The 15,817-nt window shown below is 42.1% G+C and overlaps 1 pseudogene; it reads right to left on the bottom strand.

Annotated features, from left to right (window-relative positions):
* Window positions 1-5,019: 5,019 nt before the first annotated feature.
* Window positions 5,020-9,289, bottom strand: LOC119617863 (annotated as a pseudogene).
* Window positions 9,290-15,817: the final 6,528 nt, after the last annotated feature.

The raw sequence follows: 15,817 nt of genomic DNA, 5'->3' as shown, positions 1-15,817 counted from the left end.
CCCCCCCCCACTCCCCACGCCCCCCTTTTCCACGTCAGGGTCACTTCCCGGCGTTCTAGGCAAAACGCGTTGAATAAAGCTGCACGCAAATCAAACCCCCATGTGTGACGGAACACTTGTTCTTTAGAGACACGCATCACCGCCTCGTGTCAAACTGAACTAAAAGGAGGTCAACCCGCAATTACTTCACGGCTCTCGTTGACGACCTTCAGCCGTCCAGCTTTAATGAAAATCCCCTTCGCGTGACAAAGGTGTCCTTGAGAACCACTCTGTTAGCCTTATTCTCATGAAGATATGAAACAATTTGTATATAAAGGAGAAAAATCCTTGTGCGAATTGTCATGGGGAGGTATTACTACATATGTTCTGTTCAGTTTGTGTTGTGGGAGCCAGAGATAACTGGAAGGGGGGCAAAAAAAAGAAAAGAACTCCACCAGATTTAGATGTTTCAACCACATTAAGGGAGATTACAATCACTCGATCCTTTAAGGAATTAACTTATAATTAAGTTTGAGTCGAGCATCTGTATTGATCCGGCAAACAGCTGAAGACTGTTTGTTCTCTGCAGCTCTACAAATACACCGGGGCAAGACACGTCTCGGAGACTGTAGAACGTCTTTATTGAAACTCCTCCGTTCGAAGCGAGGACATCTGTCCACCGGGGTGTGTTACTTTACAGTAGAAGTCAGTTCAAACAGTCGCCGGATCCCGCACCAAATGTTCGTCGCCGTTTGCGTGGCCAGAGTCGGATACCGACAGCCCTGTGGTGAACTTTAAAACAGGTCACGCGGTTCTGCTCGCTTGCTTTCTCTACATAAACCATGTGATTTGTTGATGTTCTGAATTCCACCATAATCACAGTCCTGTGCAACGTATGGCTGCTCCTCACACTTTTCTGTAAAGACCCGCCATCAATCACGGTCTCACTGCCGAGAGGGGCTTTTTTACATACGTCCCCCAACCAGAAGCTAAGAAAAATGACTTTGAAATCTTAATGTGATACATTTCTATAATGTAACAGTAGAATTACTGCGTGAACATTCCTTATACCTGTACATTATCATATCATAGCTGAATGTTAAAGGCAGAGTACTGAATGTTTTTTTTCTTAACAATCACATCTGCTGAGTCAGTTGTTCTATAACTAATTAAACTGCATATTGATCTTACATCTGTTTACCTAAAAAAAATGATTGGCAACAATTAAATGTGCATCAATTTCACAAAGGGCCGTCCCATTTTGCAGAGGATTATTTCAACCACTACCCCCTGAGATCTTGAACTGACACCTAAGGGAAAAGGTTTCCACTAAGAAATGACACAAACACATCACTAAAACTCCATAAATCTACAAAACATTTGGTTGGCACCATTCAGTTACATTTCTGTGAATGTAAACAATGTTGCTCAAAAAGTTTAACAGCAAACCTCTCTGGAAAATATTCACCAACCTGCATGTTTGGACACAGGTATGTTTTGTGATTAAAGTGTTTTTGTTTTTTTTTTCAGTGTAACTTGAGGAAACTGCTGTTTTTAGTGCTAGATACTGTGTCGCCGTGCTCCTGTAAATGGTTTGACAAGTATGTTTAATGCACTAATACGTATGCTGACTTAAAGCTGAGGCTGTTGAAACGGGGAGCCATTCATCAGCGTCCTGACCTCAGCGAGTCTGGACGCAGTCAGGAACGGTGATGTATGGTTCCTGTCGGATGTTCCTCCCCTTTTAGATTTAGGAGTTTAAAGCATTTAGCTGTGCTGTATCTCACTTTCTCCTCATATGAGCGTCTGTTCTGTTTCTTCCATAGGTTGATGCTGCAGCAGCAACGATAGCGGTGGCGGCTTTTCCCTCCTGTGTTTAATGCTTAATATAGTTCTAGCAAATGTGGCATCTAATTAACTGTCAGGACTTTAGCGGGGAGGAATGATGGATAATGCGGAAGCCTTGCATTAATAAAACTCAGCCAAGCAGAGTAAAGCATAGACTTGGGAATATGGATGCCTGGGCTCAGGGGTGCTATTTCATGCGGCGGGGCTTTGCAGATGGAGGCGTGTGTGTTTCAGGTTTAAATCGGGGCTGGCTGTTGCGTTAAAAAAAAAGGATCCTCTTTCACTCGTGGGGTGATTGGAGGAAGAATTTACCAGCGCTGTGCAGTCACTGTCATGCTGCTGAGTCATCTGTGATTTACAGTCTAATTGGGGCATAATTTGCCAGCTGGTTCATGCTTAATTTGATAAATTATGTTTCACACAAGGAATGAGAGCTGAATGGAAAGTTTGTCACCAAGAAGTCTGGATCACGCTGCTGCCACTTGAGATGCTAAAATGATGCGCTTCGGACATGCACCCTTGAGCTTAGACGTTGCCCCACCCCCCCACCTCTTGCAGTTACAGTTCCTATAGGCTCAACAAGAGCTGAGCCATAAATCAGTTTGAACGTGGCGATTCATCTGTGTGTCTCCATAAATACCAGCATGAATGAGTTACGTCACTGTAAGGTTAAAAAAATATATACAGTTCAGTCCAGGCGTTTCATCCCCTCAGCTGGAGACTAAGTTTATGGCTGCAAACAGGAAAGAAAATCTTTGTCAACAAGCTAACAACTTTTAAAGGGAGCTGGGAGGAAATAAACTGACAGCTCATTCAAAGATGTGTGTGTCTGTGTGTGTGTTTGTCGCCTTTGAGGAGAAAAGGGGTTGCAGCTGAACTTGACGCGAGTGCAACGCACGCCCCCGGTGCTGTCGCAGGCCCCGCTTTCATTTAACATGCCCTTTCCCGAGCGAATCAGTCTGCCGCATGTCACCAAGCGGCGACGCCTTCTCCCTCACCCCTTTTCCATTTCGTACGTCTCCCTCTCGTCGCCCTCTTGTGTGATGTCGCGCTCACTTCTTCTGCTCCATCAGTGCCGCCGCCGCCGCCGAGCCTGGGTTCCTGTCGGGTCCATCTGCCGCTTCCTCGACAACATCTCAGGGTTTTTCATCTCGCAGCATCCTGTCACTTAGCGAGACATTCGGAACAGGGACTGAAACTCTTCTGAGCTGCTGAAAAAACCCAAGTTATCAGTAAGTTGTTCTGCTGGAAGTTTAGGAACAAAGATCCACGCTGAGGTTTTTGTCTGCCTCCTTTTGCTCAGGCCAAAGAAGTCATCATACCAAAGATATGCACAATAAGTATGACAAGACTTCATTAACGTGTAACTTCAGTAACATAATGTAAAGAAACTTGGTGTGATTTTTGATCAGGACATGTCTTTTAACCCCAACTTTAAAATGTTTCCAGGTCTGCTTTCTTCTACCTGCGCATTAATAACATTAGAAACAAAATGATTCAGACAAACTGGTCCATGCATTCATTGCTTCGCATTGTAATTCTTTATTATCTGGATGACCAAAAGTAAAATGTCCAAAACGTCTTCAGTTGATCCAAAATGCTGCTGCAGGAGTTCTGATTAGAATTAGACGAGATCATGTTTCTCCAGTTTTAGCTTCTCTCCATTGGCTTCATGTTTACTCCTAACAAACAAAGCTCTCAACGACCAAGCTCCATCTTATATTAAAGATCTTATTGTTCCATATTTTCCTAACAGAGCACTTCGCTCTCAGGCTGCAGGTTTACTTGTGGTTCCTAGAGATTCTAAAAGTAGAAGCGGAGGCAGAGCTTTCAGTTCTCAGGCTCCTCTTTTATAGAACTAACTTCCAGTTTCTGTCTGTGAGGCTGACAGCCTGTCTGCTTTTAAAACTAGGATTAAGACTTTCCTGCTTGATCAATCCTATAGTTAGGGTTGGTTTGGGTTTCCTGTGCTATCCCTTAGTTATGCTGCTACAGGCTTAGACTGATGGAGGACAAATTGACCACATTTCTTTTTTCTGCTGCTGCCTTTACTCTCTCTACTCTTCATGCTTATATATTCAGTTACTGCTGTCATTAACTTTGTATTCTTGTTTTTCTTCCCATAGAAACTCCACCTGGACGAGTCATTCTGTGAGTCTCTGTGTCTCTTTCCCGTCCTCTCTAACCACAGCCGGTCGAGGCAGATGGCCGCTTGTCTTGAGCCTGGTTCTGGTTCTGCTGGAGATTTCTTCCTGTTAAAGGGGAGTCGTTCCTTTCCACTATCACCAATGTGCTGCTCAGGATGGAAAATAGCAACAAAGTGAAGATTTGATGCAATCTTTTGACTTCCTTGGATAGATAACATTTACTAAATGGCATTTTATAATGTACTGTATGTAAATGTACTGTATTACAATAGGAATAAATTGACTGTAATCGTATCTGAATATAGATTTGTTTTGGACTGAATTAGATTTAGGGTTTGGACTTGTTTTGTCTTTTGTACAGGGCCCTGAGACTACCTTTGTTGTGAATGGGCGCAATATAAATAACCTGAATTAAAGTGAACTGATGCAAAATGACCCACTGTTGTGCAGTGTTGACAGGTGAGATTGATAGGAGGAGCCCCGGTACAATGATTAAACATTACAAGTCGTGTCATCAATTCATGCAATATTATATAGTGGAGCCCATTTCCATGATGGAGCCTTAACTGTCTTCTCCCCTTCAGCTTTGGAGTTCTGCCCATTATTCAGCTCTTCTCTGTCGACATTAGCTGCTATAAAACACGCTTCGGTGTAATTGTCACTTAAGACATGTGCACGCCTACACACTTTCCTGGTCAGCGTAGATAAGTGTCATTTTGCATCGCTCTCCTCTGTGTGTTTTGTGCATCTTCGCTGGCAATAATAGCATGGCGTTCCGCTGCAGAATGGACTGCGGCATGATAATTTTATTGCCAACGGTGCATTCACAGGAGGGGAAAATATTTACATTCCCTGTCCCTGCTGTGCTTCTTGTTTTAGTTCACTGTGCATTTGGGTTTCAAATTTTATGCGCCTGTTTCAGTGTTTATGCGCTCCTGCAGCTGTACGACTGCTATTTGGCCACACAGCCAAGCTGTTATCCTGTTATATCTGGTGAGCTGTTTGATGTGTTTTTACTGCCTGTTTCGGCTGCAGCTTTTGCACCTCATGCTGCCGCGCTGGTCCGTGTCGACTCTATGTTCTCCCAGTAACAGGCGTATCTTGGGTTAGGACACAGGCAGGCCAAACAATCAGGCAGAGATAGATTTTTTTGTTTTTTGTTGTGGTTGTTTACCTAGTCAGGATTCCTTTCCAACGGTTTTGTATCTAACCGCACCGGATTCCATCCAAAACATGCCCACCCCGTGACCCTGAAAGTTACAGTTTATCAGTTTAAGGTCCAGTTTCAGGACTGGAGATCTGGATGTAATCCCTCTTGGGATTTCCGGAGTTTTTAATCCCTGCAAGCAAAAATAACAACAACAAAAAAAAAAACACTAACATGATCCCTAAAATCAGAACTCTGCTGCTCAAAAAACACAAACTGTAACCTTCCTGAAGCCCTCCTAAATTCGTGTCCATTTGACCCGAAGGTTAATTCACTCATAATTTTTATTGTTCGCCACAGAAGGCGAAAGGAAAATAAGGTTTTTGCTCGTGTCTGTGTAATGTGTGCTCATTTCTTTGTATCCCATGAACTGCTGGACAGAAAGTAATCATTGGATGAAAGACTACAACTGATTACCTTTTGAAGTCAACCAAATTTAAGATGGCTGTCACAGCCAACTGGCCTTAAAAACAAAAATGGCTTTGATTCGGCCAATTTTACAGCTACTGAGCTCAATTTTGATGTGGTTGTAGCTGAGCATCATCCCGAACGCCTGCTCTAAACTCTACACGTTGCACAGGATCCTTGGTTAAAACTTTGGCATTAACTCTTCTTACCAACCCTGTTTGTCTGTTAGCAAAATATGTCATGAACAACTGAATGGATTTTAATAAAACTCTCACAAAGTAATCACTGGATGTACATCTACACCTGATTAACTTCTGGAGTCAGTCCGTTTCAACATGGTCGCCACAGCTTATCAACACTTGCCAACCCAAAAGTGGCTATAACTCAGTTTTAGAGATATTGAGCTAAACGTTGACGTGGTAGTAACTGAGAGACATTGACACCACATACTCCAGGCAATAACACATCTAGCAAGATCTCACAATATATAATTTATAAGGTTTGACCAAAATGGCTACAACTCCATCCTTTCTCATTATCCAAGTTTAAAACTCCAGCATACAAGGCATCAAGCGATTTGCATTTCTTCAGAGAATGCTAGGGCTTTCATTTTAAACTTTTTTTTTTTTTTGCTTTGTATTTATTGTGTATGTGAGAGCACGTAATGACAGCTAAGCTATTGTCAGTGACACAACCAGCATCCTGTAAGACATTCAGATTCCTGAGATGAAAGTGTTTCATCATTAGTAAAGTTAAACGTGGACGTGATTCATCCCAATCTGTGCATTAAATAGCGGCTCAGAAAAAGAAGAGGCCAACAGGAAGTGTGACTTGGTCACAGAAGTGCTGGAAATCCTGCTGTGGTAATGTGCCGTGCATTATGCAGGATGGAGATTTGAGTTTCTATAAATATATCGAGCAACAAGAGCAAATCAGGAAACATGACTGCCGCCATGAGTATCGTTTACTCTCAGGGTGCAGAGGACGTGGCGCTAGCAGCTTTGGAAATGGCAGATTTCATCCTCATTACTTTTAAGAAGCTGAATTTGGGGAGAAAGAAAAATGTTCTGAACATTTTTTTTTTCAATATAAAACTGCACAGTAAGAAAACATGTACAACTGCAAACTCTTTAAACTGACTGCATTTTTGCATGAAATATTCTGACTCATTCAAAGTATGAAAACAGCAGCTGATTGGTTGGGGGTTTTTCAGTAGCCAGTGCCACTTTCTTAGAAATCAGAAGTAGTAGTCAACACATGACGTGGATTTTATGCTTTGTTTTTAGCCTGTGATGGTAATGGTTTATTGGTGATACACTTTAGAATTTTCAATAATTTAAAAAAAAAAGAAAGAAAGAAAGAAAAAATACGATTGAAGAAATTTGTGCGTGACAGTCAAGAACAGAAATAACAACATGGTGCACATTCTTTAAAAGCACCCTTAGAGATGTTTAAAATTCAAAGCTTCACCATTTGTCTGGTGGATATGTTGCTATTCTTGTGTTATTTTCACACCAACTTTCTTTTGGGGTCTGCCGGTGCTGCACCACAAAATGGACCCACAACATGAAAAATGGTCACAGTTGGGCGATTTCATTGTCTGACTGATCAGTCGGTCAACCTTTAGTTTGAAGAGTGGAAAATAGAAGAGTCCTTCTTACATTCAGTCACACAACATCTAATATTAATTAATATTAATATAATACAGAAAGACATTTACACTGTCGCCCACCTTTTAGTGGCGGTTGTTGCGTGTGTGCATGCCTGTGCTCATTTGTCTATCCATTAGCAAATTATGTTATGAACCACTGAATGGACTTCTTCAGACCCATCAGTGGCTATAAACCAGTCTGTTTTTCACATATTGACTTAAACTTTGGTGTGGTAGTAGCTGAGAGTAATTCCCATTTAAAAATTAGACCAAATCAAAGATAAAACTTAATTGTTTTCAAGATATAAGGATCTTGGCTCAAAACCCTGGCATGAAAGGGTGGCGAATGGTATGCATTCCTTCAAGGAAAGCTCGACATTTGATTTTGAGTCACGTTTTGGTCACGGCAGCTTTCTCAGAACAGAAGATGAACCATTATAGATGGGATGCACGAGTCTTGGAAAGGCTGCACAATCATTTCTAAAGAAATTGTCCCAAATTGTCAGTAAACAGCAGTTCTTGGTCTGTGTAGACCCTGTTGACTTGTGTGAATGGGAGGGGTGAACGGATGAGTGTAGCTTGTAGTTTAAACGTACTGTAAGTGGTCTGCAAGACAAAAAACATTAAAATAAAAATAATACGAACTCATTCAGCATTGTCGTGGAGATTTTTAACAATCGGTTCTTTTTAAAAGCAGTTGTCCACCAAGAAGCTGCTGTCTGTCGCAAGGAAACAACAGCTACCTTAGCCACAATTTTATACATGTACCGTGTGTTAAATAAATAAAAAGAGAACAACATGCTCTGACGTTGGGGTAAAATAGCAACTTATTTTCACTAATCTGTCTTAGAGTATAGTGCAGTGCTTGCTACTGCCACTTCAATTATTCTCCTTCAAGCTAAAAGACCATTTAGGAGTCTTCAAAGCTTTTAAAAGAGAAACCTCTTTAGGTAAACCCTGACTTTGAAGACGATCTTGTCCGCTGGACTTTATCCATCACAGAGGCAGTAATGTGGAAACTCCCTGAACTGTCACATGATGTCTGGCCTGCCTCTGTTCGCTTCCTCCCCCAGATGTTGAGCCATATGTATGATATCACCGCAGCGGGGATAAAACCTTAGGATTTTACAGCATTAAACCAGTTTTATCTCAGCTTTGCTGAGAGATTATGCTGCACAGAAGAAACCCGCCATCTGTCTACTGGACCGGAAAATAAAGGACATTTCCCTACCTCTTTATGGACGTTGTGTGTGTGTGTGTGTGTGTGTGTGTTGGGGGGGGGGGGGGGGGGGGGGGGGGGGGGGGGGGGGGCGACCCGCGGGGGTGNGGGGGGGGGGGGGGGGATGCTGCAGCTGCAGAGCTGACACCTGCGACGCTTCACGGGTCAGAAAGAGAAACATCCTCTGAAATAGGTACTGTATGCTTTCATATTACAATGTTCAGTAGACACGGAGGAGCTCTGTTAATGCTCTGTGTGCCTGCCGGACTGAAAACCGGCTCAGGTAGCTAGATTAAGTCTTAGCGTTGCAACTATTTGCTTAATGTTTTAGTAAAACAAATTCAATTCATTTCAAAATTCAATTTAAAGAGACTTTATTATTCCCAAAGGGACATTAAACGTAACTCATCATCCTGGTTTCGTTGAAGAGTTGTTATAGATGCTGATAGCCGTGGGCAGCGGTCTTACAGCAGACCTGAAGAAGCCTCTGACTGAAAACACTCTGTTGTTGTATATTTGTTGCATTAAATGTAGGGGTGATTCTAAGCCCTCTCCCCGCAGACCCCAGCTGGATGTCTTTGGGCACAATGGTGACCCTCTTGGCGTGGATGGCGCACAGGTTGGTGTTCTCGAAGAGCCCCATTAGGTGAGCCTCGCTGGCCTCCTTCCAGAGCTGTGACGGTGGAGCTCTGGAAGCGCAGGTCTTCCTTGAAGTCCCGGGCGGTCTCTCAGACCAGACACTGGAAGGGCAGCTTCCCGACGAGCAGCTCAGTGAACGTCTGGTAGTGGTGGATCTCTCCGAGAGCCACAGTACCGGGCCGGTAGCGGTAAGAGACAGTGTGAAAGATTTGAACAATAAAACAATCCCCAATCTCATTCTTTTTTTTTTTAACCTGCTCACTTTTTCTTTTGCTGTCCTTGTAAAAAGAAAATCTCAACTATCATGTTGTTCTTTAAGATCACCGTTTGACATTTTTTTCATTAGAAACAATACATTTGAGCCCACAAAAGCCCATAGAGGCCATGATAAATGAAATATTGCGAAAGATTTACATTTCATCAACATTACCATTGCTTGATGATGTGCAGCAGGCCAGTGCTGAAACCACACGAAGCAGGCATTCTTTGCAAGGTTTAAAGCTGTGGTTTAATCATTTTTTTCATACAAAGTGATAATCGTTTCAATTTGTTCTTGCGCTTGTAACGTTCCACCTTATGGTTAAGCCCTAATAAGACATAAAAGAGCTACAGGAAGAATGATGAATCGCCAGCTCATCAAAAAGCAAAACTTGTTTCATTACCTCCAACACTTTAGCCACATGTTTAGTTTGGTAACTCACTGAGGGAGCAAACGTTCTCTGAATAAACAACATTCTATAACTGTAAAGACTCCAACAAAGCGAGGGATAACGTCAGTCTGTTTTGGCTTGTTTATTTAAGAGATACAAAAATCTATTTCAGGAACTCTGTATTAGGCTCCACTTTCACTTTGGCAGCGTTTATTTTTCCCTGGCTCTGATTCAACCCAGTGGGTTCCTGAGGTCGTACACTACCCATAATAGCATTTGTTTGGTTTTTTTTAAATTATGACTGAAAACAAAGTTAAAGGCCCAGCATTCCTTGACGAAACAAATATCATCCACTGCCTTTCATGCCAGAGTTTTAAACTTAAGCCATGTTAGTCATTATTGTAGCCATTCTGGTCAAACCTAAAATTACATTATGCAGGATCTCATATGTCGTGAGATGTGGTGGCACTAAAAGAACGTGTTGGGTATGACTCTCAGCCACTACCACACCTCGTTTTAACTCAACATCTGTTAAATTGACTGAATTACAGCCATGTTTGTGTTGGCTAATGTTGATACGCTGTGGTGACCAGCATGAACTGGGCTGACTCAGTTGGTTTAGCAGTTGTAGACGTATATCAATCGATTTTTTTTTCTGAGAGTTTCATTAAAGTCCCTCCAGTGGTTCGAGTGATATCCTGCAGACAAACACATGCTAACACACTGAGGCGCAAAAACATTATTCCCGCCGGTGGCAGGTGGTAATTATATGAAAATATTGGTCCAAGAGTTTGTAACTTGAAAGTTATGGTGAACATGAGCTGTAAAAGCAGTATGTTGTTGTTGGCTTGGATGGGACACCATTAAAAAGTGACGACTGTTTCAGCCTGAGAAAATGAGTCCTAAAGACATCTGTCCAAACATCCCCAAACTTCTCCATTTCATTCATCTTACTTTTAGGAGGAAAAAAAAAAAAGTCTTGTTTAATTCATTTCAATTTGAATTTCAAATTTCAACCTTTCACAGGCGTCCGAGCTCACAGAAGAGCACTTTCTTCCAGTAAAGACTTTATTTTTCTTCTCACCTGTGACGTGACTGGGAACGGCCATTCACCAGCTGATCAGCACCCAGCCCCTCTTCAGAGTCAGGGCGAAGAGACGAGCGGCAAATGAGTTGAACAGTCCTTTTTTTTTTTTTTTCCCCCCCCGTCTCCTCATTACAGCGTATGACGGAACCTCAGTCATGACTGGTCATTACCAGGTGAGAGAAATGAGAGTCATGGGCAGGGCAGAGCGAGAGGACGGGAATGTTTGTGTCATCCATCAGTCAGTAAATAAAGCAGAGAGGAATCTGTAGGAAAAGACTGCTGCGTTGAATTTGACGACAGTCTTGAGGATTACATCCATATCAAAGACAGGATCAGGCTTGTAACGCTGCTTTTAGGTCGGCAAAAACAAGAAGACTGCGAGGACATTTTACACATTTTGAAAATATTATGTTTGTTATTGAGGGTCGTCTAAGATTAGCTCTTATTGTTCGGTTAATCCCCGAGGGTGTCTTGCATTTCCCTGTAGTATTTTATATTTATCGTTTTCAGTGACCCCAGCTCAGGTCAAAACATTTCAGCTTTTTCTTGCATAAAACACAAAAACATTGGGCTTTAATTTAAAAGATGTAATTCCACTCCCAACCCCACACCTCCATTGGCTCATGTTCCTACTTCCTGGCTGTTAAGGTGTTATAACCATTCAGACTGAAAATCCATCCTAATCTTATCAACTCCGCCATCAAACACAGGTAAATGGTCACAGTTAAACTTTGGTGTAGGATATCACCTTTCAGATTTCACACTACCCTGAAACCCTGACAACAAGTAGTTCTGGTCTGTAAACCTAACAGGAAGTTTCCATTCTTACTTTTAGCCCCCCCGTCACACATCTGCCTTGCGTTCCTTTGGCGTGTGCACATATGTGGCTGTGAGAAAATAGCATCACAGCACTGCCTGTTACATGTCTGACACTCCAGCAGATGTGGCAGGATCTCCAGCCACACCAGGTTACCACAGGTTTGTCGGTCATCTTCAAAGATTCTGTGGCATGAATGCAGCAACTTTGATTACATTTACCTCACATACAAGTCCTAACAACAAAGTTAATGTAGCTGTGACTTAGTAATGCTACGTTGTACAAACAATACCGGTTGTACACAGTGTGTCTATTACTGCTGGTTTGATGGACTTACCTTAGTTCCTGATGATGCACAGGTGTTGCTTGTTGTTGGGATGTTTTGTATGGAATGGATAACAGCTGAGGCTAAACTAGAAAATAACAAAGATTATTACTACGCAATGCTTTACTCTGGCAGGAGTGTCGAGACAACGGCAGGACTCACAACCTGTAAGTGTTGTCTCGAAAGACTCTCTAAACGAAGGTCACAAAACAGCTTTTAAAACGACCACCTGTGAACACGACAGACAAGCAGAGACTGCCTCACAGGTAAAGTTGGTATGTTTTATTTATATGGCACTTTTCAAGATATAAATCACAAGACACAAAGATAAAATAACTCAAGGTACAATGTAAAACAAAAGTATTGAAATAAGCTTAGATACAGTCAGACAAAAACAGATAAAATAGAATGGTACCCAAATGCCAGAGTCTTCGGCTGTTTCCTGACCCTCCTGAAGCCCTCCTAACTGAAGAGAGGAAGAGAAGCCCTTGTAAGGTCCATAGGGCCTTTAGGTCCATTTGACCCGAAGGCCCTGGGAGGGTTAAATAAATCCACTGAGTCCACAGAATGTAGCTAAACAGGCACAGGGTTCTGCAAAGGTTCTGTTCCCCTTACTCCTTAGCTTTGATTTAGATACGGATTACGATCCTTGATCGGTCAACCTCGGAGTGCTGGTGGTGAGATACCACTGTAAAAGTTCAAAAATGTATAACTGTGCATCACCATACAGGGCCCTAAAAGTCCCAGACCAGAATCATGAACCGAGTTCTGTACTGAACAGGCAGCGAGAGATGAGCGATAAGCAGAGGTGACAGTGCTTCAAAAACCTAGACCTAGTAAGAACAAAACTCCACACCAAACACAATCACACAGCTATGCTAGGGCTACGTAGCAATAGCAATTCTTAAGCCATGGTGTGCTGTAACCTTCCCTTTCTTCAACCCATTCCATACTCAAATACATAATTTGAACGGTTTGCTTCCCATGGAGGGAGAATTTTCAATTCAGCACCGGAGAGTATGATGTTCCACGCTTTAAAATACCCTCCAATTGTAAATTCACATGCAGATTAATCTCACTCCTCTCCCACCTGAGGGTCATTAGGGTCCATGTTTCCCTGGCTTACAATAGAGCTGTTTTGGTCACATGCATAAAGGTGTGAATTGGAATGAAAATGACTGGCTAGCAGGCTTCATGCTCTATTGTAAGTTTTAGAAATTTAGTTCAGAGTGATTACACTTTTAGCTAGATTTTGGCAGTAAAACTACTTGGTTAGGCTCAAAAAAAGATTATGGTTTGGGGTCAAATTGACTCTGAAGTTCATTAAAGTTCCAACGTTAACATGATGATTCCCACCCCAAAGCTTTCATTTTAGAACCTCCATGACTACATTGTATGTGATTGCGTTTTACACTTTCACGAGAGAGCAGGCTCTAGAAATGCAATCTTTTTTTTTGTTTTTGCTTTACAAATGCCGAAGAAAATTGGAATGACCTTGGAGATTGCCTCTTTGTTTCTATAAATATTAACAGCTAAAAAGTGTATAATGCAGCACGTTCTGGCAAGAGTAGTGCTGCGATCGTGTGTTTTCACGTAGAACGAGATCTGAATCAAGCCGCAGCAAAAACCTCATTTTTCATCTCCTGCTGTTTACTTTCAAAATTCAGCTTCGCACAGGATTTATGCACTTTTTTTCACACTTTTAAAAACACTTTTAAAATAATGACCAAAACCTCTCGAGGTCATTTTGTACCGCTGCCAGCCTGGTGTTGTTGTTTTTTTTTGTCCAAATCATTTTTCCGTGTATAAAGTTGATCCATCTTCTCATAATGATTCTCTTCCTCACCCTGACAGTAAGGAGGACTGTGTTTGTGGCTGAAGGGGTCCAGTTTATAAAACCTGCCATCTGTGATTCGCTCCATCTTTAAGAACAGATGGTGACGCCTGAAGCAAAGCTAACTTCAGATGCTGGTGATAGTTTACACTTTGTCAGATTACTTGGTCGTAGTGATTCCTGGGGGAGCTGGAGTAAACGCACCGTGATGTAAACAGCTAAAGAAAAGAGGGCTTAAACTCAACTGTACGGCGCCCCGTAAAGAGTCATTCCAAAGCATAATTTATGCTGCCATTTGATAAATAACTCAAAAGAAACAGAAAATGTGATTTTTTTTTTCCCCCTAGTAGTACTGACCTGAGTCTGTTTAGCAGACATTTTTATGATTATGTAATTATTCTTACTCCAATAAATTTCTCATTCATGTCAGAGAAAATACCACAACACCTGCGGTATTTCTACGTTTCCCTTTGCAGAATACAAATAAGCTTTTATAAGCTCTATCAGCACCATTGGGAGGTTGTTTTATTTTTGGGGGGACTTTTCTAAATCTTGTTTGTAAGTGAGAAGGCCTCTGGAGAAAATTTCGTCGTATTGACGCTGGAGTTTTGGGAAGAAAAGGCTGCGAGCTCTCGAAAAAAAAAACAACCCAAAATCAAATCTTTGCCCTGGACTTTCCTGCCTTCAGATGCTGAAGTCCTGACGCCAGCGCCTCAGAAACATGCAAATTTGACTGCACAGGCTCACATAATCTGATAAACATCCTCTATTGAATACCAAGTGCCTAAACGCAATTTCTGCAGGAAATTATGGTGCTGATGAGCAGGAGATAGGGTGTTATAAATGGAGGTATAAAAGCCCATGGGGGATTTGCAGTCACAGTTCTATTGTCTTTGAAATATATGCTCATTGTAGCACATCCCACTATCGCGAAAATGTGAAAAACTATTCTACCCTCTAATTAGCCAAATACGCTGACCCAGATATGATCGGCTGGCTATGGAAATAGAAGACAATGCGCTTGCAGGCAGCGTGTCTCCGAGGGCTATCTTATCTGTGAACACAGAATCTCAGCAGAGGCGACCCACAATCAGCTCTTTCTCCTCCCCAGACGGATCATAACCCAACCGAGCTGTCTGCTGAAATCTCACCACCAAAGTCCTTGAAAGCAGAGAAGAACGGGTAAAAAAAAACAAAAGTACACAGATCCTAGAAGATAACCACGCAACCCGATGCAAATTGAAAGGGAACTTTAGGAGAACGAACAGGATCAGGTATGAAAAGGTGGGATGTTTGGTTTACTGTTTCAGTTTTAGTGCCCAAAGATCAGCAAACCTGACAGCAAGAAGGTTTTGGCTCGTGTGCCCATATGTTGGTACTGTTTTCAAAATATCCTAAGAACCAGTGAATGGATTTGAATGTAGCTCTCAGAAGGCGAAATATTGTACAGACAGTTGGTCAACTTTTAGAGTCAATGCCATTCAAGATGGCCACCACAGCCGAAAATGGTTATGTTCAGTCGATTTGTAAAATTGTTAAACTAAAATCTGGTGTGGTAGTAGTTGAGACAGATTCCCAACACATCCTCTAAGCTCTAACCGATCCAGTGAACTAACTATTGAAGTCAGCTCTGTTTATTAGCAAAATATCACATGAACCACAGGATTATAGTGATACTCGCTGAAAGTAACCGGCGGATGTAACTGATTCAAGATGGCTGCCACAGCCGCCAAAGAAAAAGACTCTTTTAACTCTTTTAAAAGAACAAATGTCTAGATGTTCAGCTAAAATCTGATACTCTGAGCGTTAACACATGTGGTGAGCGCTCACAGTGTCGCATTAGATTTGACCCAAACTGTTACAACTTCGTCCCTTCTCATCATACCATGATTTCAGACAAAAGCTCTGGCATGAAAGACGGCGGGCGATATGAATCCCTTCAAGGAACTGCTTTAGCTCCAGTTTCACCTTGAAGGCCACGATGAGGGTTTGTTATTCAGCGAATC

The sequence above is a fragment of the Kryptolebias marmoratus genome, linkage group LG2 (genome assembly GCF_001649575.2).
Source record: "Kryptolebias marmoratus isolate JLee-2015 linkage group LG2, ASM164957v2, whole genome shotgun sequence".
NCBI classification, from domain to species: domain Eukaryota; kingdom Metazoa; phylum Chordata; class Actinopteri; order Cyprinodontiformes; family Rivulidae; genus Kryptolebias; species Kryptolebias marmoratus.
The sequence above is the reverse complement of the archived record's forward strand: the minus strand, read 5'-3'. Positions and strand labels throughout refer to the sequence as shown.